Source organism: Hemibagrus wyckioides, unplaced genomic scaffold (assembly GCF_019097595.1).
Source record: "Hemibagrus wyckioides isolate EC202008001 unplaced genomic scaffold, SWU_Hwy_1.0 Contig11, whole genome shotgun sequence".
NCBI classification, from domain to species: domain Eukaryota; kingdom Metazoa; phylum Chordata; class Actinopteri; order Siluriformes; family Bagridae; genus Hemibagrus; species Hemibagrus wyckioides.
Window position 1 is genome coordinate 512078 of NW_026690771.1, and position 24661 is coordinate 536738.

General features: G+C 38.7%; 3 non-coding genes across 3 annotated transcripts; all 3 read left to right on the forward strand.

Moving 5' to 3' along the window:
- The first annotated feature begins 22344 nt into the window (after positions 1-22344).
- trnah-gug (transfer RNA histidin (anticodon GUG)) lies at positions 22345-22416 on the forward strand. Its single transcript has one exon. It is a non-coding gene; the product is annotated as a tRNA-His (tRNA).
- A 109-nt stretch (positions 22417-22525) lies between these two features.
- trnar-acg (transfer RNA arginine (anticodon ACG)) lies at positions 22526-22598 on the forward strand. The gene has a single exon. It is a non-coding gene; the product is annotated as a tRNA-Arg (tRNA).
- A 328-nt stretch (positions 22599-22926) lies between these two features.
- trnae-uuc (transfer RNA glutamic acid (anticodon UUC)) lies at positions 22927-22998 on the forward strand. Its single transcript has one exon. It is a non-coding gene; the product is annotated as a tRNA-Glu (tRNA).
- Positions 22999-24661: the final 1663 nt, after the last annotated feature.

The following is a 24661-nucleotide window of genomic DNA, read 5'->3' on the forward strand; positions in this document are numbered from 1 at the left end:
GTTTATATTGGTTTATACTAGTTAGTGCTGGTTTATATTGGTTTATACTAGTTAGTGCTGTTTTATACTAGTTAGTGTTGGTTTATATTGGTTTATACTAGTTAGTGCTGTTTTATACTAGTTAGTGTTGGTTTATATTGGTTTATACTAGTTAGTGCTGTTTTATACTAGTTAGTGTTGGTTTATATTGGTTTATACTAGTTAGTGTTGGTTTATACTTGTTCTGAAGGTCGCATGATTTGGATTATCTTTTGGCATTTTTGCTACACCCCTGTTTGGGATTTCTCTGTACTCCACTACTGGATTTGACTCCTACACCGACTCTACAGCGCAGCGATGATGAACTTCGGGGGAGGAGCCGAGCCTCAGCACCCGGATGTGGATCCCGAGCCCGGATGGAGCGGATTGTACGACCCCTGGAACGGTGAGTTACTGAGTTTCCTCTTTTTCACTTAAGTATAAAGTCTTTTAAACACCGCGTTATTACAAAAAAAACACAATCAGGAATATCGTTTTATATGATTAGATGGTTTTGAGAAATTCTGTTCGGCTAATCGCTTTACGTACACGATCAGTATGCTAAAGCTAGCGGACAAAATGGCAGACTCCAGTGAAACGAGCAGGGAAGAAGAAAACAGTGTTGATGTTTTCAGATATGTTAACATCAGCTTTTCATAAAAGTCCCAATGTTTACTTAACGTTTGCTAAAGTTTACTAAGTCAAGCCGAGGAGTATTAGCAAAGATTAGCTAGACGGCTAGTTAGCATGTAGCTAAGTAATTGTTTTTCAATGTTCATAGTTTTTTTTGATGGAGTGAATAGAATAAGTTAAAATACTTACAATAACATGAAGTAACTTATTATTTTAAGGATTTTTCATTGTCCGTGTTTGTCGAGTTGTTAAAGCGGAGAGAGAAAGGGGCTGTGAGGAAAGGCAGCTAGCTGAACAAAACCAATCGGTACAAATAAATGGAGCTAGTGTGGCAATGTAGAGTGCAGCTTAGGCAAAAATATCAAGCTGTTTGTTTCAATTCTGTTCAGCAAGGTTTTGTTTCTAGCTGTCGTGAATAAAATAGTTAGGAGTAGTGTAATTTACGATAAAGGGCGAATTTTTGAGAGGAGACACAATTGGACTCAAAGGGGATGTGAACCACTGGAGTAAGAAAGTGCTAAAGTAATAGACTGTAATAGAAATGTATTTTAATCTGCATTTTTTGGGGGAAGATATTTTTAAGCATTGAAATAAGTGCACAGTGTGACTAACAGTGAAGCCGTGATACTGGAAGAGCCCTGTATAACACCTATAAATGCAGCTAAAATGTAAATACTGAGTTTTTAATGCACTGTTATAGGAAGATTACAGTAATATAACTTGTGTAAATACTTCTTGTTTTGATAGTGAGGCTTTTCTGCTTTACAAAACATACACAGTGCTATTAAAATAAGGTTTTCTGCTTCCTTTTATGAGATGTTATTAGATGTGTTTCATTGTCTGTCCATCTTCTTTGACACAGGGAGACGGAGGGAGACGTTTGTGTTTCCACAAGATGAGCTCAACTACAACAGAGAGCTCAGCGCTAACGAGGACGACAACAGCCGACCTGCTCAGCAAAATGAAGCTGGAGATGGTGGTGAACATGAGGTGTCAACGAGGAACCTGTCCCCTGATAGAAGCCCATCCCCACCTGTGAGAGGCCTCTCTCCTCTCAGGACCGTCCACCCCCTGTGAGCTACTAATGCTACAATTAGTCTGTTTCTTCACAAATTAATTAGCTAACTCACTCACAGGTTTATTAACTTTTAAGCATTAGAAAGAAAGGAGAGAAAAATTTACAAGGTCTCTCTCTCTACTACCTTATAAATTTGGCCATTTTAATGTTTTACATTTAACAGAAAATATTAGTTGTAATTAAACTTACATGAAACTAATTTATTGCAGAAGCTGTGGATTTGCTGGGAGAATCGTCAGATACTCCCTCAGTCCTCCAGGTATGTGTCAGTAAAATATTTTAACTACATTTGAAACGTGTAGGCTGCTTTTGTCTGTGTGTGTGTGTGTGTGTGTGTGTGTGTGTGTGTGTTAAGGTTGTTGAGCCAATCCTGCCGCAGCTACCCACAGAAACTCACTCCACATCTTCAGCTGTTGTTCTGGTAACCAAACCTGTCATTTATTTACTAAATCTGATCTCTGGATTTTCCAAGTGACAGAATGTTTGAAAGTGTTAGTGTGAAACTGCTATGATAAAAAACACTGATGATCCTCATCTTCTACTTTTCACAGCCCCTCAGTGCTGGTGAGCTGAACAGCACCTGCTGTAATGTTGAGTACAACACTGCAGACTCCTCCAACTCCCAGTCTGGGGTATTGTACAGTGCTGCAGCTGAGATACAAACACACACACATCCTTCTTTACAAGTTCTAATGTTTAGTTCCTCTATTTCTAGGCAGTGGACGTTAAGGGATACTTCCTCGGGATGATAAGGGGTCTTGAGAGTGGTTTTTGCTGGTTTAAAACCACCAAGATGCGCTACTTCGACCAGCTGGTAATCACCATCGTTGTTACTCTGATGAAGAGAATTGATATTAATGATTATCAGATGAACACTTTTGAGAAGTTGATCTTGAGTTTCAGCTAATTGTCATTTGCAGGGATTCCCTTATCAGACCACCATCGAGGACCATTTCACTGTCATACAGGTGAGGGATTATCTGTTGTGGCGTCACAAAACTTTTGTTAGTTGCAGTGACTAATTGTGTTCACTTCAAATTGTTCTCTTAAGGCTGAATATGGGAAGGTTACAGAGCTCCTTTCCTGTAACCCGGTGGAAACCATCATGGAGCCACTTGAGGATTATGTGGTAAATTTATTGCAGTATCATGAAGTCTTTATTGTAGATAGTAACTCTTGGAATTTTAATTTAACAGCAAACCTTTAAAAAGGTGTCCTGCACGTTCCTGCATGTGGCTAAATATGGTCAGGTGAACACCTCCACCTGGGAGCAGGAGCAGGTTGACTCTCCCCACAGTGATTCAGAGGAACAGTACGACTCTGAGGTAATTCTGTGTTTCAGACCTGATGTGTATCTACAGATGCTGCTATTCCCCTGAATGGGAGGCTGTAACATTTACTGTGTGAGTTTTAATGATTTATTGCTAATGTGTCTTGCAGGAGAGTGAGGAGAGCCTTAGCCAAGAGGAGATGGAGGTGCCCTTTACTTGGTACGCTTCTCTTCACAGTTTAATGGTATAAAGGTGTAATGTATGTTTAATACACTAAGCATGTAACTCTTTTGTTTCTTAGGGACCATCTTACAGAGAGAGGGGTAACTGATATCGGCCTGAAGCTGCATGCTCTCCGTGAGGCGTTCGCTGTGAGTAAAACCTTTGTTTAGCTGCTGTTTTTGCTCAGGGGAAGTTCACTCTGCTTTAGCTTATATTATGTGCTGTCTTATATTCAGATTCATCTTACCTGCATCCACAATCAGAACTTCTTGTTCGTTATGGGGAAGAAGATTGTGATGCGTCTGGCAGCAGTTAACAACCAGGTGACTTCAGAATGATGATAGACTGTTTCCTTGTGCAAAATACTTTCAGTTACTGGGCTTGAAAATGATGTAGTTGTCAAACAAATGTGGTAATGAGTAATTAAGGAATAATAATTAAAATAACAAGCATCAAAAGCTAATTTTATAACAATCACAGCCTGCTAAAAAAGGACACTTGGACATTTTGTGGAAGCTCTGAGCAATGTCCTTCCTTCTACCAAATTCCTCTTTTCTTCCTTCTGTTCCATTTCTTTTCCCTCACTTCTTTTCTATACATTGCTCAAGCTCTCCACACGTAAGTAGAAATTAATTTTATTCTACATTTCATTACAATTCATACATTACATTACATTACAATTCATACATTCTACATTTTATTCTATATTTTACACAGATGTCCTGTGCTGACTGAATGAATGTTACTGATACTGAACAATTGGGAGAGCTGGTACAGTTCACAAAGTCTCAGAATGATTTTGCTCTCTGGTCAGCTCTCCTCATTTCTCTAGCTGGTCATTTACTCAGTAAAGATGAACGTTTTGCCTAGATTTCTGTATTTATTTCAGTGTGTACAAAATTTTATCTCTAAAACTTTATTATATTTATTATATCTATTATTTATTATATCTAAGACTTTAAACCCACACATTTCATCTGTTTTTTGGGGAAAAAACAAGCCAGAATTCGAAGGGAAATACTTCAAAAACCAAAGGTTGAGGGTGGGCTTGCCCTTCATAATTTCTTATTTTACAACTGGGTGACAAATATACAATCTACACTGTTCTGGTTTCAGAGTCATTTCGGGCTCTGTGATTGGGTCCCAGCTTGGGTCAGTATTGAAGAGGGTTCTTGCTCCCCGGCCTGACCAGCTGCACTACTGTGTGGTCCTCTTACTGCCGTCTCACGTTTTCCTAAAAGTAATTCCCTTGTCCAGCAATTATTACCAATTTGGTCCCAGAATTTTGATCCATAACTTTTTTTGGCTATAAATCTTTAAATGTTTTTCCACTGTGACAAAGAAACAGATCAAGCCTTGTCCTTTGGTTGCACTTATCGGACTTCCTCCGAGTGTCACAGGTTTGTCCGGATGTTCTGCAAACACTTTTGCTTTTTTAACATTATTAGCTAGATGGCATATTCTTCTGCTATGGAAACAAATTCTCCCTCCATCTTTTGATGACTGGCAGTAAGATGTTATGAGCTTCATTCATTTGGATAAAATTAGGTACACAATAAAGGGCAATACTGGCAGATTTTCTGAAACTTGGGGCCATTAATTATTATTTTTTCTGATTATGTGAATTCTTCTTCTATAGTTGGTCAGTCTAATCATTAGGATGTCCTTATAATTGTGGCTTGATCTTGATCAAAAGTGTATTGAGTACAAGTATGTGCACTGTGTATACATAATTTATATTAATGTTTTGTTTGCTGATATAAACGATTGTGATTATATTTAGTTAGTTAGTTAGTTAGTTAGTTAGTTAGTTATTCTCTAAACTCAAATTCAGTTTCTTCTGTACATATTTGACATACACTATTTTTTGCTTTGTATAACTGTATATATATAATCAGAAAGAGGACATTCTTTAAAAAAGAGAGATTTGATTTGAAACCTGAACTGCTATCAGGTCCATGCTGAACACCTTCTGACCAATCCAAATCAAGTATAAATTTTAATCTCAATACTGCACATAATTATCAAATAAAAGTCTATCCAGCTGTTTTCCAAAAGTCTGAAATAATGTTTCTCTTAAGTGTTTTAATTCAAATCCATATTTTGGTGTGATTTATACACATGGGTTTGTCCATTCTGACTTTTGGACGCTTTATTATGTCCATTTTATGATGAAACAGGAAAAGACTTTGAAAATCATCTGTCATTTTCTGATCATGTTAAATATCAACACAACTAGACTGAAATATACAGGTAAGATATGCAACTAATTGTAACATGAACAGAGCAAGATATAAACTGATATCTACTGGTTTCCTGTCAGGGTTGTGGACTGTTTTCTGGTCACTAGAGGCCCCCACTGCCTTTTTGTTGGTGTCCAGTCTCTGTCATTATGTCTAATAGGTGTCTCCTGTGCTTTGTTTAGGTTTGTGTATTTAAGTCACCCTTTTCCTCCACAAATACTTTGCTTAGTGTTTCCTGTATCTTGATTAAGTCTAGGTCAGCCGTGTGCTCTGTTTTATGGCCTTGTCCTTAAAAGACTTTGTGCATCTGGTATAGTTCTTTGTTTTGATTGATTGACAAGTGCTCTTTTGAATGCCTTATGGATTTATTTTGTGGACTAATTAGAATGACTTTTTGGAAGTATTGACTTTGTTTTTTGATTAGACTCCTGTGAACCTTTTGTATGCTTTTGGATTAACCTTGTGGATTTTGGGGATTTATTCTTTGGAACTACTGTCAAGTCTTTTGAGCTGACTTGTTGGATTTGTTTTGTGGATTATTTGACCTGCATTATTATCTAATTAAAGATAAGTAAACATTTCTCCAGAACTGTGATCTGGTTATCTGCATTTGTGTTCAGCCCCCTTTGATTGTGTTCAAGTTTTCTCACTAGTCCTGCCCTCAGTCGCTGCCATAACCCACTGTTTTATTTTTTTTTTATATATATATTTCATTCAGAGATCTAGTGAAGACCACACCTCTATGGGTCAGGGCTGCAGGGCTATTTTGGCAGCAAAAGGAGGACTAACAATATTAGGCAGGTGGTCATAATGTTATGGCTTAAATGTTTATGCATATATATATATATATATAATATACACACACACATATACTACCGGTCAAAAGTTTTAGAACACCCCCAATTTTTCCAGTTTTTTATTGAAAATTATTCAGTTTAATGTCTCATTGCACTCTGAAATGAAAGCATAGTACAAATAAGCAACTGGAGTTAAAAAAGAAATCATGGAATCAATTTCTAGACCAAAATGTATTCTAAACTTTTGACTCATCGAAGTAGCCACCTTTGGCAGATATAACAGCTGAACACACTCGTGACATTCTTTCTACAATAGAAATCAAATATTCTTCAGAAAGTTCTTCCCAAATCTGTTGCAGAAGTTTCCATAAATGTGTGGCACTTGTAGGTTGCTTTGCTTTCACTCTTCTGTCCAGTTCATCCCAAACCAGCTCCATGGGGTTTAAGTCTGGAGACTGTGCTGGCCACTCCATGTTTTCAAGCTTACCATCTTGTTCTTTTTTCCTGAGGTAGTTCTGGCATAGCTTGGACTTATGTTTTGGGTCATTATCTTGCTGTAGGATGAACCCCTGACCAACTAGGTGCATACCAGAGGGTATTGCATGGCGCTGCAGAATGCTGTGGTAGCCGTTTTGGTTCAGGGTGCCTCTCACTCTGTACAAGTCACCGACCCTGGATCCAGCAAAACAGCCCCAGACCATCACACTTCCTCCTCCATGTTTGACAGTTGATGCCACACACTGTGGAACCATCCTTTCGCCTACTCGACGGCGTACAAAGATCCTGTGTGATGAACTGAAGATTTCAATTTTTGATTCATCAGTCCATAATACCTTCTTCCAGTCTTCAGTAGTCCAATGACGGTGTTTCATGGCCCAGGCAAGCCTCATTGTCTTATTCTGACGTCTTAGTAATGGCTTTCTTGCTGCAACTCGTCCTGTCAAACCTGCAGCTCAAAGTCTTCTCTTCACAGTTGAAACTGAGACTTGCTTACTACGACCACTATCAAGCTGTGCTTGAAGCTGTTGTCCTGTGAGCTGCCTATCACACAAGCTGTTCACTCTCAGAAAGTTGTCCTCTGATTCAGTTGTGGCTTTGGGTCTGCCAGACCTCTTCCTGTCAGAGTTTGCCCCAGTTTCTGAGTGTCTTTTGATGGTGAAGGAAACTGTACTCACTGACACCTTGACTTTCTTTGCAATTTCTCTGTAGGAAAGACCTACATTTTTAAGTGTTATGATGGTCTGTCTCTCTTCCGTTGTTAATTGCCTTTTTCTCACCATTTTTGTAGCAACACGCTACTTTCTGCAGTACAATACTGTTCAACTGATGCTCACGAGGGTATGGTACCACAGTGTGTTCCAACACTGCTTTTATGCAGACAGAGGGGGTTGTAAGTAATCCAGAAAAGCTGGAAGGCCTGTAGGAATTAGTAGCACCAGCTTTCAAGGCTTGATCAACCTCCATTGCTGCAGAACAGCTTTAAATTGTTAACCCATTTTGTGTTCCCTGAAAAAGGCCTTTTTGTATAATTCTGAAATGTACATTATTTTTCAGTTTTGGGTAACCTTACCTTTTTTTTTAACTTCTGGCAGTTCACCACTTACCTTTGTACCATTTCAAGCTATTCATTGGACTTGAACGACTTGAATTGCAATAAATAACTGGAATAATTGGGGTGTTCTAAAACTTTTGACAGGTAGTTTGTGTGTGTGTGTGTGTGTGTGTATATACACACACTTTACTGTGCAAACAGTGTGTATGTGTAAAAATAAGAATTAATAAGAAAAAAAAGCTCAGATATTTAGAGACAGACCTTTTTTATTTATATATCTATATATATCTATATATATATAAGTCAGTATGAGTGAGAGTGAGGGGAATCACCTAGTCCCCTGATAGAAGCCCATCCCCACCTGTGAGGAGTCCATCCCCTCTCCGGACCCCATCCCCTTTGAGGAGGCCGCCACCTTCAGGGAGTCCACAGCCTTCAACAGTTCCTTTGCCCCAGCCTTATTTCAATATCGACATCCACAGCATTGTGGCTGGTATGTACTATGCTCCTGCCACAATAACTCCTGTCCCACGCCAGGGCATAAGGAGGAGGCGGGACGAAGAGGATGGCAATCAAGAAGCCCCTCTGAGTAGACGGCATCCTGTGGATCCTGATGGGGAGATGGAGTTCATCAGGACGCCTGTCCTAGTCCCCACTTGGGTAGTTAGTATTTTTGTGAACGAGATGTAACTTTAAAAAGCTCAGTCTTCACCTCATGTTCATCACCTCGTATTCATGATGTAAGGTATGTATCTGTGGTATGTGTGGTAAGTATTTCACCCCTAGATTTCAGCATTAGTCTCATCTCTATCATAATCTATAAATGTAAACCATTTTAATGATTGTAGAATTGTAGAAAATGTCTGCTGGTTTTTACATTTAGTTTTTGTTAAATGTATAGGATCTTTAGATTATTAATGTTATTAGTCTAATTTACATTAATAATATAATTATATTAATATAATTTGCATTGTTGTTGATTTATGCATTTCTGTAAATATTTATATATTACATTTTTAAGATTTTTTTCAATAAGTTATAAAAATGTAGTGTACCCCCACCCCCCGAATCCCCCCCATTCCCTTCTAAAACCCCTAAACACCCCCACCCCCAAGTTTAGAGTTTATTAAGATATTTATACCACAGCGATTTCCCAATGATAGCAATGTTTCATTAATTAAACATTAATGTTACATACAGTAAGCATTTCATAAAAAGGTCACATCAACCTTTTTAAGAATCACTTTATTAAACAACAATCAGTTTTTAAATTCATTCATCATCTCAGATTATGTCTGGCATACACATATTTATTTTAGAAATAATTATTATTAATATTAACGTATAATAAATGCTACTAAAATAATGCTAAAGTGATCGTACTAAAATGTTTTAAAATAATGCACACATTTCAATTAGATTCAAGCATTTTGTTGTGGTATAAAATATGTTAATATCTGTAATAAGTTTAAAGTTCATCATTGCTTGTAAATAGTTATAAATAGTTAATAAATTATTTTTTTGTTCAATACTCGTGTCTCCAGTGTCTTTTTTTTTATTTTATAACACATCATAAGCATTTCTCATTTATTTCTCATATAATTACACTGTAGAAATTCTCCATCTGCTGGAACTTTGGTGTTCAGAAGTAATTCCACTGTTTTCCTCTCACAAGCAAATACTTTCTAGCCAACAGTCTAAACCTGTTAAATCTGTAGAACTAATGATCTGGTGTTGTTGTAATGCCAAATAAACTGATAAGAAGTGAAGCTCAAGATGTGATTTTAATTGTACATGTTCAAGTTAATTTACAAAGGTGATTGCAGCATGTTGGTCAAGTGATCAGTTCATAGATGAGACTTAGGGACTAACGCACCATGAGGAAGAAACTTCAGAGTTCAAAGCAGCATCAGCTCTAAATATGGAGGAAAAGCTGTCAGAGAGATGTTGTGGTCAGATAGACACCAGGGTTTGGATAACAAGTTTGGATTTCCTTTCTGCAACATTTAATAATTAACCACAACACTTATTTTTTCTTTCACACAGATTTTGTTTTAGATTATGTGTTATTTTTATTTTAGATTATACATTATTAAAAACAAACTGGTCCATCTGTGGTGAAAAACACTGGCAGCTGTGGTTGCTAGAACTTTCCAAAAATGATTGTTACTGTTTTATATATATATATATATATATATATACAGTATATCACTCATGGGATCAATAAAGTCTATCTATCTATCTATCTATCGATTGATCGTCAATGTGTGAATATACTTTGCCCCAAAAAAAGGGAAAAGCATTATGATTCAGAAATATATTTTGTTCACTACTTGTGAAATGGTGTGGATTAAAAGACAAATAATACAAAATGAAAAAGAATAAAATAAATCAACAAGAAAGAATTACAAACCAGCAAGTTCCAGTGATTGTTGTTAACAAGCACAAAAGACAGAACTGCATCATAGTTGTCAAAATGGAACTACAGTAGTGTCGTGGCTGGGTGGACACCTGGAATTTCTGAGATGAGGAAGAAACCACGTTATAACAAACTGAAGTTTATTAACAGACTCTATGAACATGATGCACCTCATAGCGTGTACACAAGCACACACACCTCACGTCACATACCACCATAGCTCTACAGTTTTTAATACATACACATCAAAGATTATGTCAAGATATTTGTCTTTATATTTGTTTTTATATACTTTTTAAATGATCTTTAATACGCTACAAATAGCTTAAAATTAAACTGATAAAAAAAGGACATGCAGTCTTCAAAGGATAAATTCATAGTTCACTTCTGGCAATAATGTTCTTTATGTGTTGTGCTTAGGGATGGTATGGATGTCCAACAGGAAGTAGATTTACTTTCAAGCCAAAAAAATTCATAGTCTGGATTTATTGATGAGCGCACCAGAGAGGATAAAGTAAACAATAATCTCTGGTAATGTAGAACTTGTTTGGAATGAAGACTTGTTTATTCTCAGCCCATTTGATGCTCCATGTAGTTACCGTATGAATATGAACCTCCAACTCCCTACAACCTAATCTGAAAGAAGTGGGCAGTTATAATAATTATATAAAATATTAAATCATCATTAAAACTTTCTTGGTAGACAGATCATAATTCATGATGTCATCACTTACAGTTTCCTATTTCCACCTTTTCTCTCTTTTAATCTGTGCACAGTTCCACTTGCAGTACTGTTTCCTTTCCACTCTCTAACTCTGCACTACTGTGTGGTCCTCTTACTGCCGTCTCACGTTTTCCTAAAAGTAATTCCATTGTCTGATTGTCCAATTATTACAAATTTGCTCCCAGTTTCGAAACCATTTTAGCCTCCAACGTTTGCCACTGGTTTCACCTATTAATTGTAGTCCTATATCCCCCTGGATCCATTAATTATTATTTTTTCTGATTATGTGAATTCTTCTTCTATAGTTGGTCAGTCTAATCATTAGGATGTCCTTATAATTGTGGCTTGATCTTGATCAAAAGTGTATTGAGTACAAGTATGTGCACTGTGTATACATAATTTATATTAATGTTTTGTTTGCTGATATAAACGATTGTGATTCAAACTTTCTTCTGTACATAATTGACATACACTTTATAATTATGTATTGAGGTTTTTTTGGTTTGTATAACTCTGAGTGTGGGGAAAATATGTTGTTTCTATTCTCCTGTATCTTTATCCTTTTATTATTATAAAGGTTCAATAAACAGATTAAGCAAAAAAGAAAGAAAGAATAAAAATGACTGAAATAAATGAAAGTTTCATAGTGTTATTGGAGTCTCCCTCCCTATATGGTAAACATTCTCCTTACAGAAAGCTTCAGCATTACAGTAGTTCTATAGATTCAGTATTTCTTTACATCACTGCATTTAAACATTACATTACATTACATTACGTTACATTATATGTAATTTATACACATTGATTTGTCCATTATGACTTTTGGACGCTTTATTACATCCATTTTATGATGAAAAAGGAATATAAACTGATATCTACTGGTTTCCTGTCAGGGTTGTGGACTGTTTTCTGGTCACTAGAGGCCCCCACTGCCTTTTTGTTGGTGTCCGGTCTCTGTCATTATGTCTAATAGGTGTCTCCTGTGCTTTGTTTAGGTTTGTGTATTTAAGTCACAGGGACCTTCAAAGATGATGAAAATACCCAGATCTGTGCCTCAGCAGAATCTTGCCTCTTAGGTCTACAAACTATGATGTGTTTTTGTTATGACTGTTAATGAAGTTTTAGAAAAATCTCAAGTGTGATCAGTGGAAATCACATGTACCTAAGCTATAATTTTAGCACCACAGATAATTAACTTTCTTTAATTAAATTATCTACTGAAATGTGTTATTCCAAAACCTCATGAAAACCTGTTTATGAGTTCAATCCATTTTAGAGTATGACTGTAATGTTATAAAATGAGTGAAAAATCAAGGGGTCTGTTTACTTTCTGAATGCACTGTACCTTTATATTATAATGGTAAGCCAGTCATTGACAGCTGCAGAATGCTCAATAATCCTCCAACATCCAGTCACCATTTAAAACTTGACACTCGAGGCCACAACACAGTGATGGGCATCAAATTCCACCGAGTCTGAACAATGCACCAGGCAGAAAAGTCACTGTTCATTCCATTTGCCATTTATGATACAGATATGAGTTTAACAGGAAGCTAAAGAAATGAGTTCATTCATTCATTCATGAAATACTGGCTACACTCTTTAATTAAAAGTATCACACAAGAATTTGTTTGCATTTTGCACCATGACACTGATAGTCCAATTGACACTGACATATTGACAACCATTGATATATTTTAATACTTTTCAGCTAAAAGTTCTGACATCTGATGTAAAAATGAGAAATTAGCAATTAGGGTCATTAGTATCATATTTGTCTTCAAAGTAATTAACTGATCATTTTTTGAATATGACTAATATCCTGACTTTAGACATAATTCAGTGACTTGTATATCTGTAAATGTATTAGTGTACATGTCTGCTTTGTTCATTGCACTAAAACAACTATTTGATGAAAAAATGGATATGACTTTATACTTTTATTTTTTAATCATATTACTTTCATGCAAATGTCACAGTTCTCTGAACACCTATAGTGCTAAAGGCAGCTACAAACTATTCATCCATTCATCAACTAATGTTTAGCTTGGTTTATCACCAGTCTTCTATCATGTCTTCTTTTACATTTAGTTCAATCTACAAGCAACAACACTCTATTCACGCTTAGAATTTAAGATACTGGGAACAGGAAAGTCACTCACACATGACATTTTGAACACATCATCTCACACCTCATATCAACCGTAAAGTTTATAGGCTACCAGTTTATAAAAATAAGTAAAAATTTTGCATTTAGTTTTATAAAAATGAAAATGGATCAGTTGGTTATAACCCTATTTGTCTTTATATACAATTCTCCTGATGTGAAGGAAAACTCACATGAACCAGTTAGTTAAATGCTTAGCTAGCCAGGCTGCAAATATAAACATGTAAAGTAATAAGACACAGACCACACAACATTTCAGTCACAACCTTACAAGGAGCACATTCTCAGCAGCTACTACTGAACTAATAGAGGTGTAGATGACATTTATAGGTACTGATATTCATACCTCTGGAGGAAACAAGGCACTGCTCATCATCTGGCCGGTTGCAACCCCTAATAACACAGTGGGGATGTTTGTACATAGCAGGGACTGGGAGGAGGAATGGAGAGAAACGTCAAACAGTTACAAAACATATACTTATACTTTTTGTTATGGTGTTTTTGGAGAATTTATTTAATTTCAGAATAAGGGTGTAACCTATCAAAAAACAAGGAAACAGTTTTGAATACTTTCTGCAATATATCACCTAATGTCCCATTTTATATACATATTACAGATGCAGCTCCACAATACGTGTTTTTTTCCCCATTCAAGATCGGATGCTTCCCAGATGGGGAGAGTAAGCATGAGACTTGTGCGGAGTTCTTTTCACATTTCTCCTTTCTCTCTTCTGTCTCCACAGTAACCTTTGCACTCATTCACTGTAACACTAATTTAGGGACACAAATAGCAGAGACCATGGATATGACTAAGCAAGCCTATTATGTCAAACCATAATAAAACAACTCACACTGAAGGAGCCTGTTTGAAGGTACATTACCCTCCATTAGAATTCAGCTTGCATTTAGAAGGTGTTATGGCTAGCTCAGCAGAGAAAGACCTGGGTGTAATATTAGACAGCAACTTGTCCTTTAAAAATCATATTTCCAGTATTAATAAAACAGCCTTCCACCTTAGAAATATTGCCAAGCTTAGGAACATTTTATCTGTATCTGATGCAGAAAAGCTAGTTCATGCATTCATGACCTCCAGACTGGACTACTGTAATGCATTACTAGGTGGTTGTCCTGCATCTTCAATAAACAAGCTACAGTTAGTCCAGAATGCAGCCTCCAGAGTTCTGACCAGATCAAGAAAATATGATCATATAACCCCAATTTTATTATTCCTGCACCTGTTCAGTCTAGAATTGATTATAAACTAGCAGTACTTACATACAAGGCTCTAAATGGTTTAGCTCCCACGTATCTAACCAGTCTTCTGACACGCTACAATCCATCACGCTCTTCAAGATCACAAAACTCCGGACTTCTGGTAGTTCCCAGAATATTACAGTCTACAAAAGGAGGTAGAGCCTTTTCGTATTTAGCTCCCAAATTTTGGAATAGTCTTCCTGACAGTGTTCGGGGCTCAGACACATTCTCCCAGTTTACAAGTAGATTAAAGACATATCTCTTTAGCCTGGCATACACATAACACACCCAATAACCTTGTACTGCAGTACATCTGATCAAATGCACATTATCATCTAGTTCTGCTAATATTATGAATGCTAATTCCTTTCCACCTGTTCCTTTTTCTACCCATCCCGAGGCATCTGGAGATTGTGCCAGCTGCAGTAGACAGAGGCCAAACCTGCGAGGATCCTGAGGCATTCAGAGATGGACCAGCTCTGGATTCTGCTTCATGAGGATTTGGGTATATCAAAGCAACGCTGCCAGCCCTATGTGGACTTTGAGGACGACAACAACCTCCTAATTAACACACACACTAACATTTTACATCACACTGTAGACTGTACATAACTGCAGAAAGGACATTGTTCATATCGCACTCTTCGGTGTTTAGAATAATTTATAGTCACACTCTCCGGTGTCACCCAAATGAGGATGGGATCCCATTAGAGTCTGGTTCCTCTCAAGGTTTCTTCCTCATACCATCTAAGGGAGTTTTTCCTTCCCACAGTCGCCACAGGCTTGCTCACTAGGGATGATTTTGTCTAACATCTAGGACTTTTTACACTTTTTACAGTCCATGGTTTGTACCGCTCAAAGGACACATACATGAAGATTATGAAGAAGGGAAGCATCTTCCCTTCTAGCTGGTCACCAGATTTCCATGTAAGCCAGACCTTTGCATGCAATGTTTTGACTTTGGCTCCCAGACAGTGTGGTGTAAATATATCATGGCCTTTTTTCTAGTCAAATAAGGATGTGGAGACACACTGGTGGATCAGAGAAATATAATATCTGCATTGTATTATTTATTTATTTGATCTGATTTGAAGTAGTATTATAACAAGTGATTAATTATAGAGCCATTATCTGAAAAAAGTATTCATCCGTTACTTGTGAATCAAGCATGTGACTTAAATACACAAACCTAAACAAAGCACAGGAGACACCTATTAGACATAATGACAGAGACTGGACACCAACAAAAAGGCAGTGGGGGCCTCTAGTGACCAGAAAACAGTCCACAACCCTGACAGGAAACCACTAGATATCAGTTTATATCTTGCTCTGTTCATGTTACAATTAGTTGCATATCTTACCTGTATATTTCAGTCTAGTTGTGTTGATATTTAACATGATCAGAAAATGACATGATTTTCAAAGTCTTTTCCTGTTTCATCATAAAATGGACATAATAAAGCGTCCAAAAGTCAGAATGGACAAACCCATGTGTATAAATCACACCAAAATATGGATTTGAATTAAAACACTTAAGAGAAACATTATTTCAGACTTTTGGATAACAGCTTGATAGACTTTTATTTGATAATTATGTGCAGTATTGAGATTAAAATTTATACTTGATTTGGATTGGTCAGAAGGTGTTCAGCATGGACCTGATAGCAGTTCAGGTTTCAAATCAAATCTCTCTTTTTTAAGAATGTCCTCTTTCTGATTATCGTCTACTAAAAACAGTCTATAATATCTATATAGTCATAATTCGGGGGGTGGGAGTACACTACATTTTTATAACTTATTGAAAAAAATCTTAATCTTAAAAATGTAATATTTACAGAAATGCATAAATCAACAACAATGCAAATTATATTAATATAATTATATTATTAATGTAAATTAGACTAATACACAGGAAATAAAAAAACAACATTAATAATCTAAAGATCCTATACATTTAACAAAAACTAAATGTAAAAACCAGCAGACATTTTCTACAATTCTACAATCATTAAAATGTTTACATTTATAGATTATGATAGAGATGAGACTAATGCTGAAATCTAGGGGTGAAATACTTACCACACATACTTACCACAGATACATACCTTACATCATGAATACGAGGTGATGAACATGAGGTGAAGACTGAGCTTTTTAAAGTTACATCTCGTTCACAAAAATACTAACTACCCAAGTGGGGACTAGGACAGGCGTCCTGATGAACTCCATCTCCCCATCAGGATCCACACGCTGCCGTCTACTCAGAGGGGCTTCTTGATTGCCATCCTCTTCGTCCCGCCTCCTCCTTATGCCCTGGCGTGGGACAGGAGTTATCATTGTGGCAGGATCATAGTACATACCAGCCACAATGCTGTGGATGTCGATATTGAAATAAGGCTGGGGCAAAGGAACTGTTGAAGGCTGTGGACTCCCTGAAAGTGGTGGCCTCCTCACAGGGGATGGGGTCCTGAGAGGGGATGGACTCCTCACAGGGGGTGGGACTAGGTGATTCCCCTCACTCTCAGGTTGGTGACTTGTACAAAGTGAGAGGGACCCTGAACCAAAACGGCTACCACAGCATTCTGCAGCGCCATGCAATACCCTCTAGTATGCATCTAGTTGGTCAGGGGTTCATCCTACAGCAAGATAATGACCCAAAACATAAGTCCAAGCTATGCCAGAACTACCTCAGGAAAAAAGAACAAGATGGTAAGCTTGAAAACATGGAGTGGCCAGCACAGTCTCCAGACTTAAACCCCATGGAGCTGGTTTGGGATGAACTGGACAGAAGAGTGAAAGCAAAGCTACAAGTGCCACACATGTATGGAAACTTCTGCAACAGATTTGGGAAGAACTTTCTGAAGAATATTTGATTTCTATTGTAGAAAGAATGCCACGAGTGTGTTCAGCTGTTAGATCTGCCAAAGGTGGCTACTTCGATGAGTCAAAAGTTTAGAATACATTTTGGTCTAGAAATTGATTCCATGATTTCTTTTTTAACTCCAATTGCTTATTTGTACTATGCTTTCATTTCAGAGTGCAATGAGACATTAAACTGAATAATTTTCAATAAAAAATGGAAAAATTGGAGTGTTCTAAAACTTTTGACCAGTAGTGTATATATATGCATAAACTTTTAAGCCATAACATTATGACCAGCTGCCTAATATTGTTAGTCCTCCTTTTGCTGCCAAAATAGCCCTGCAGCCCTGACCCATAGAGGTGTGGTCTTCACTAGATTTCACTGAAATTTATTTATTTATTTTTATATACACTATATTGCCAAAAGTATTCGCTCACCCATCCAAATAATCAGAATCAGGTGTTCCAATCACTTCCATGGCCACAGGTGTATAAAATCAAGCACCTAGGCATGCAGACTGTTTTTACAAACATTTGTGAAAGAATGGGTCGCTCTCAGGAGCTCAGTGAATTCCAGCGTGGAACTGTGATAGGATGCCACCTGTGCAACAAATCCAGTCGTGAAATTTCCTCGCTCCAAAATATTCCACATTCAACTGTCAGCTGTATTATAAGAACGTGGAAGTGTTTGGGAACGACAGCAACTCAGCCACGAAGTGGTAGGCCACGTAAACTGACGGAGCGGGGTCAGCGGATGCTGAGGCGCATAGTGTGAAGAGGTCGCCAACTTTCTGCAGAGTCAATCACTACAGACCTCCAAACTTCATGTGGCCTTCAGATTAGCTCAAGAACAGTGCGCAGAGAGCTTCATGGAATGGGTTTCCATGGCCGAGCAGCTGCATCCAAGCCATACATCACCAAGTGCAATGCAAAGCGTCGGATGCAGTGGTGTAAAGCACGCCGCCACTGGACTCTAGAGCAGTGGAGACGCGTTCTCTGGAGTGACGAATCGCGCTTCTCCATCTGGCAATCTGATGGACGAGTCTGGGTTTGGCGGTTGCCAGGAGAACGGTACTTGTCTGACTGCATTGTGCCAAGTGTAAAGTTTGGTGGAGGGGGGATTATGGTGTGGGGTTGTTTTTCAGGAGCTGGGCTTGGCCCCTTAGTTCCAGTGAAAGGAACTCTGAATGCTTCAGCATACCAAGACATTTTGGACAATTCCATGCTCCCAACTTTGTGGGAACAGTTTGGAGCTGGCCCCTTCCTCTTCCAACATGACTGTGCACCAGTGCACAAAGCAAGGTCCATAAAGACATGGATGACAGAGTCTGGTGTGGATGAACTTGACTGGCCTGCACAGAGTCCTGACCTCAACCCGATAGAACACCTTTGGGATGAATTAGAGCGGAGACTGAGAGTCAGGCCTTCTCGTCCAACATCAGTGTGTGACCTCACAAATGCCCTTCTGGAAGAATGGTCAAACATTCCCATAAACACACTCCTAAACCTTGTGGACAGCCTTCCCAGAAGAGTTGAAGCTGTTATAGCTGCAAAGGGTGGACCGACGTCATATTGAAACCTATGGATTAGGAATGGGATGTCACTTAATTTCTTATGCGAGTCAAGGCAGGTGAGCGAATACTTTTGGCAATATAGTGTATGTATATATTCATTCAGAGATCTAGTGAAGACCACACCTCTATGGGTCAGGGCTGCAGGGCTCTTTTGGCAGCAAAAGGAGGACTAACAATATTAGACAGGTGGTCATAATGTAATGGCTTAAAAGTTTATGCATGTGTATACACCACTGTTCAAAAGTTTTAGAACACCCCAATTTTTACAGTTTTTTATTGAAAATTATTCAGTTTAATGTCTCATTGCACTCTGAAATGAAAGCATAGTACAAATAAGCAACTGGAGTTAAAAAAGAAATCATGGAATCAATTTATAGACCAAAATGTATTCTAAACTTTTGACTCATCGAAGTAGCCACCTTTGGCAGATATAACAGCTGAACACACTCGTGGCATTCTTTCTACAATAGAAATCAAATATTCCTCAGAAAGTTCTTCCCAAATCTGTTGCAGAAGTTTCCATAAATGTGTGGCACTTGGTTGCTTTGCTTTCACTCTTCTGTCCAGTTCATCCCAAACCAGCTCCATGGGGTTTAAGTCTGGAGACTGTGCTGGCCACTCCATGTTTTCAAGCTTACCATCTTGTTCTTTTTTCCTGAGGTAGTTCTGGCATAGCTTGGACTTATGTTTTGGGTCATTATCTTGCTGTAGGATGAACCCCTGACCAACTAGGTGCATACCAGAGGGTATTGCATGGCGCTGCAGAATGCTGTGGTAGCCGTTTTGGTTCAGGGTGCCTCTCACTCTGTACAAGTCACCAACCCTGGATCCAGCAAAACAGCCCCAGACCATCACACTTCCTCCTCCATGTTTGACAGTTGATGCCACACACTGTGGAACCATCCTTTCGCCTACTCGACAGCGTACAAAGATCCTGCGTGATGAACTGAAGATTTCAGTTTTTGATTCATCAGTCCATAATACCTTCTTCCAGTCTTCAGTAGTCCAATGGCAGGGTTTCATGGCCCAGGCAAGCCTCTTTGTCTTATTCTGACGTCTTAGTAATGGCTTTCTTGCTGCAACTCGTCTTGTCAAACCTGCAGCTCAAAGTCTTCTCTTCACAGTTGAAACTGAGACTTGCTTACTACGACCACTATCAAGCTGTGCTTGAAGCTGTTGTCCTGTGAGCTGCCTATCACGCAAGCTGTTAACTCTCAGAAATTTGTCCTCTGATTCAGTTGTGGCTTTGGGTCTGCCAGACCTCTTCCTGTCAGAGTTTGCCCCAGTTTCTGAGTGCCTTTTGATGGTGAAGGAAACTGTACTCACTGACACCTTGACTTTCTTTGCAATTTCTCTGTAGGAAAGACCTACATTTTTAAGTGTTATGATGGTCTGTCTCTCTTCCGTTGTTAATTGCCTTTTTCTCGCCATTTTTGTAGCGACACGCTACTTTCTGCAGTACAATACTGTTCAACTGATGCTCACGAGGGTATGGTACCACAGTGTGTTCCAACACTGCTTTTATGCAGACAGAGGGGGTTGTAAGTAATCCAGAAAAGTTGGAACACCTGTAGGAATTAGTAGCACCAGCTTTCAAGGCTTGATCAACCTCCATTGCTGCAGAACAGCTTTAAATTGTTAACCCATTTTGTGTTCCCTGAAAAAGGCCTTTTTGTATAATTCTGAAATGTACATTATTTTTCAGTTTTGGGTAACCTTACCTTTTTTTTAACCTCTGGCAGTTCACCAGTTACCTTTGTACCATTTCAAGCTATTCATTGGACTTGAACGACTTGAATTGCAATAAATAACTGGAAAAATTGGGGTGTTCTAAAACTTTTGACCGGTAGTGTATGTGTGTGTGTATATACACACTTTACTGTGCAAACAGTGTGTATGTGTAAAAATAAGAATTACTAAGAAAGAAAAGCTCAGATATTTAGAGACAGACCTTTTTTATTTATATATCTATTATATAAGTCAGTATGAGTGAGAGTGAGGGGAATCACCTAGTCCCACCCCCTGTGAGGAGTCCATCCCCTCTGTACACCATCATGGCACCTGTTAGGGGGTGGGATTAGACAGCAAGTAAACAATTTTGTCCTCAAAGCTGATGTGTTAGATGCAGAAAAAATGGGCGAGCGTATGGAGAAGGGCCAAATTGTGATGGCTATACGACTGGATCAGAGCATCTCCAAAACTGCAGCTGTTGGGGCATGTTCCCAGTCTGCAGTAGTCAGTATCTATCAAAAGTGGTCCAATGAAGGAACATAGGGTTATGGCAGCGACTGAGGGCAGGACTAGTGAGAAAACTTGAACACAATCAAAGGGGGCTGAACACAAATGCAGATAACCAGATCACAGTTCTGGAGAAATGTTTACTTATCTTTAATTAGATAATAATGCATGTCAAATAATCCACAAAACAAATCCAACAAGTCAGCTCAAAAGACTTGACAGTAGTTCCAAAGAATAAATCCCCAAAATCCACAAGGTTAATCCAAAAGCATACAAAAGGTTCACAGGAGTCTAATCAAAAAACAAAGTCAATACTTCCAAAAAGTCATTCTAATTAGTCCACAAAATAAATCCATAAGGCATTCAAAAGAGCACTTGTCAATCAATCAAAACAAAGAACTATACCAGATGCACAAAGTCTTTTAAGGACAAGGCCATAAACCAGAGCACACGGCTGACCTAGACTTCATCAAGGTACAGGAAACACTAAGCAAAGTATTTGTGGAGGAAAAGGGTGACTTAAATACACAAACCTAAACAAAGCACAGGAGACACCTATTAGACATAATGACAGAGACTGGACACCAACAAAAAGGCAGTGGGGGCCTCTAGTGACCAGAAAACAGTCCACAACCCTGACAGGAAACCAGTAGATATCAGTTTATATCTTGCTCTGTTCATGTTACAATTAGTTGCATATCTTACCTGTATATTTCAGTCTAGTTGTGTTGATATTTATCATGATCAGAAAATGACAGATGATTTTCAAAGTCTTTTCCTGTTTCATCATAAAATGGACATAATAAAGCGTCCAAAAGTCAGAATGGACAAACCCATGTGTATAAATCACACCAAAATATGGATTTGAATTAAAACACTTAAGAGAAACATTATTTCAGACTTTTGCATAACAGCTGGATAGACTTTTATTTGATAATTATGTGCAGTATTGAGATTAACATTTATACTTGATTTGGATTGGTCAGAAGGTGTTCAGCATGGACCTGATAGCAGTTCAGGTTTCAAATCAAATCTCTCTTTTTTAAAGAATGTCCTCTTTCTGATTATATATATACAGTTATACAAACCAAAAAATAGTGTATGTCAAATATGTACAGAAGAAACTGAATTTGAGTTTAGAGACTAACTAACTAACTAAATATAATCACAATCGTTTACATCAGCAAACAAAACATTAATATAAATTATGTATACACAGGCCAGAGGGGCTCCAGAACGCATATCACAACATGTAGCAGCTCCTATTACCAGCTGGACCAGGTGCATGGGGTGCCATGATCGTATAGTGGTTAGTACTCTGCGTTGTGGCCGCAGCAACCCCGGTTCGAATCCGGGTCACGGCATTGGCTTTTCCACATCACCGTTGAACGCTAGGCATAGCTTTTGACCGCTGGCTGTTTGTCACTTGAAAAGCATAAAAAGGTAGGACCCCGCTCCCCTTAAAACTCACATGGGCCAGTGGCGCAATGGATAACGCGTCTGACTACGGATCAGAAGATTCTAGGTTCCACTCCTGGCTGGCTCGGCTGCCTTTTAAGAGCCCAGAGGTGTGCCACAAATTCCATCTGCCGAATTGCTGGCAGAGTAACACCTCCCACAATCCCTGAAATGCGGAGAGTCCTGTACTGGGAGGTACGCTGGTTTTCTGCACCAGGAACACCAGCCCACGCTCTGTCTAGCGGCTGATCTTCCGCTGGATTGCCAGCTCGAGTAGCTGGATATTCGGTCAGCACTGGCCGATTTTGTGCTCTGCAATGCAAGGTTCCCATACAAAGCTCTGGATGATACCGCGCTGGAGCTCAAACTGCTTGGTGGTCGAGTAAAATGCTGATCTCAACTCTCCTGGGGCGCCCTCCCATATGGTCTAGCGGTCAGGATTCCTGGTTTTCACCCAGGTGGCCCGGGTTTGACTCCCAGTATGGGAACGTGACTTTATTGGATTGCCCGCAGAGCTGGCAAGGAGTTCACCAAATCGCTGAGTTAATAACGGCCGGGAACGATTCCTCAACAGAAACCAAAAACGATCACTGATTGCAGCCAGCAGCATGTTGGTGTTGTGTTCATTTCGATTCACAGCGCAAAACGTTACATAACTGATTTGTCATCACTTATTTATTTGTAGGCTCCCCCTAAGGCTCCCATGGGCCAGTGGTGCTACCTGAAGAACGATAGTCTGGGTCAGCCGGCCAATCACAGCTCACCCGGGAAATCTTTCTCGCCCAATCACATCGGCCCGTTACATCTTTCGTCCCCAATCCCTGCGCTGAAAAGATGGACAGACAATGATGGCCGCGCCCATAGCGAGCCAATCGAATCTCTCGCAATTTTATCGTTCTCCGCTAATCGCAACAATGGCCCGCCCACGGCAATCGATGGATCTTGCGCGCTAATGATGTGTCATTCAAGTCAAATGTATTCGCATAATTACAGTGTCATCCATCAATCTAACCTAACACTAGCCTACAATCTCCACAGAAGGTTGATCTGAAAAAGAGACCTCAGTCTGGGAATTCCTCCACATCTAAGAGTACATCCCCTACCCTGACTCCATCGCCATCCCCAACTCCTAAGCCTCTAATTGGTGAAACCCTGTCTTCTGCTTCTTCCCAACCATGTTCTAAAAGTAGTGGTGGCTCCAGCAGTGGCAGCATCACTGATGAAGGTCAGTGCAAATAAAGATGATCAGACTTTATGGTGTGTAGGAATGTACTCTCATTCACACTATTGCAGTTATACAGTAGACATACTGATGACTAAAAATAATCAGAATGAGACGGTAATAGGAACAAATGAAAACATTTATTAAAGTAAACTATATAAACACTATACAACTATAAGTTTATTTACAACAATATTATTTGCAGCTACTATTTATACTAATTACTATTAGAATAAGAATGTCCTTTTTTAGCAGGCTGTGATTGTTATAAAATTAGCTTTTGATGCTTGTTATTTTAATTATTATTCCTTAATTACTCATTACCACATTTGTTTGACAACTACATCATTTTCAAGCCCAGTAACTGAAAGTGTTTTGCACAAGGAAACAGTCTATCATCATTCTGAAGTCACCTGGTTGTTAACTGCTGCCAGACGCATCACAATCTTCTTCCCCATAACGAACAAGAAGTTGATTGTGGATGCAGGTAAGATGAATCTGAATATAAGACAGCACATAATATAAGTTAAAGCAGAGTGAACTTCCCCTGAACAAAAACAGCAGCTAAACAAAGGTTTTACTCACAGCGAACGCCTCACGGAGAGCATGCAGCTTCAGGCCGATATCAGTTACCCCTCTCTCTGTAAGATGGTCCCTAAGAAACAAAAGATTTACATGCTTAGTGTATTAAACATACATTACACCTTTATACCATTAAACTGTGAAGAGAAGCGTACCAAGTAAAGGGCACCTCCATCTCCTCTTGGCTAAGGCTCTCCTCACTCTCCTGCAAGACACATTAGCAATAAATCATTAAAACTCACACAGTAAATGTTACAGCCTCCCATTCAGGGGAATAGCAGCATCTGTAGATACACATCAGGTCTGAAACACAGAATTACCTCAGAGTCGTACTGTTCCTCTGAATC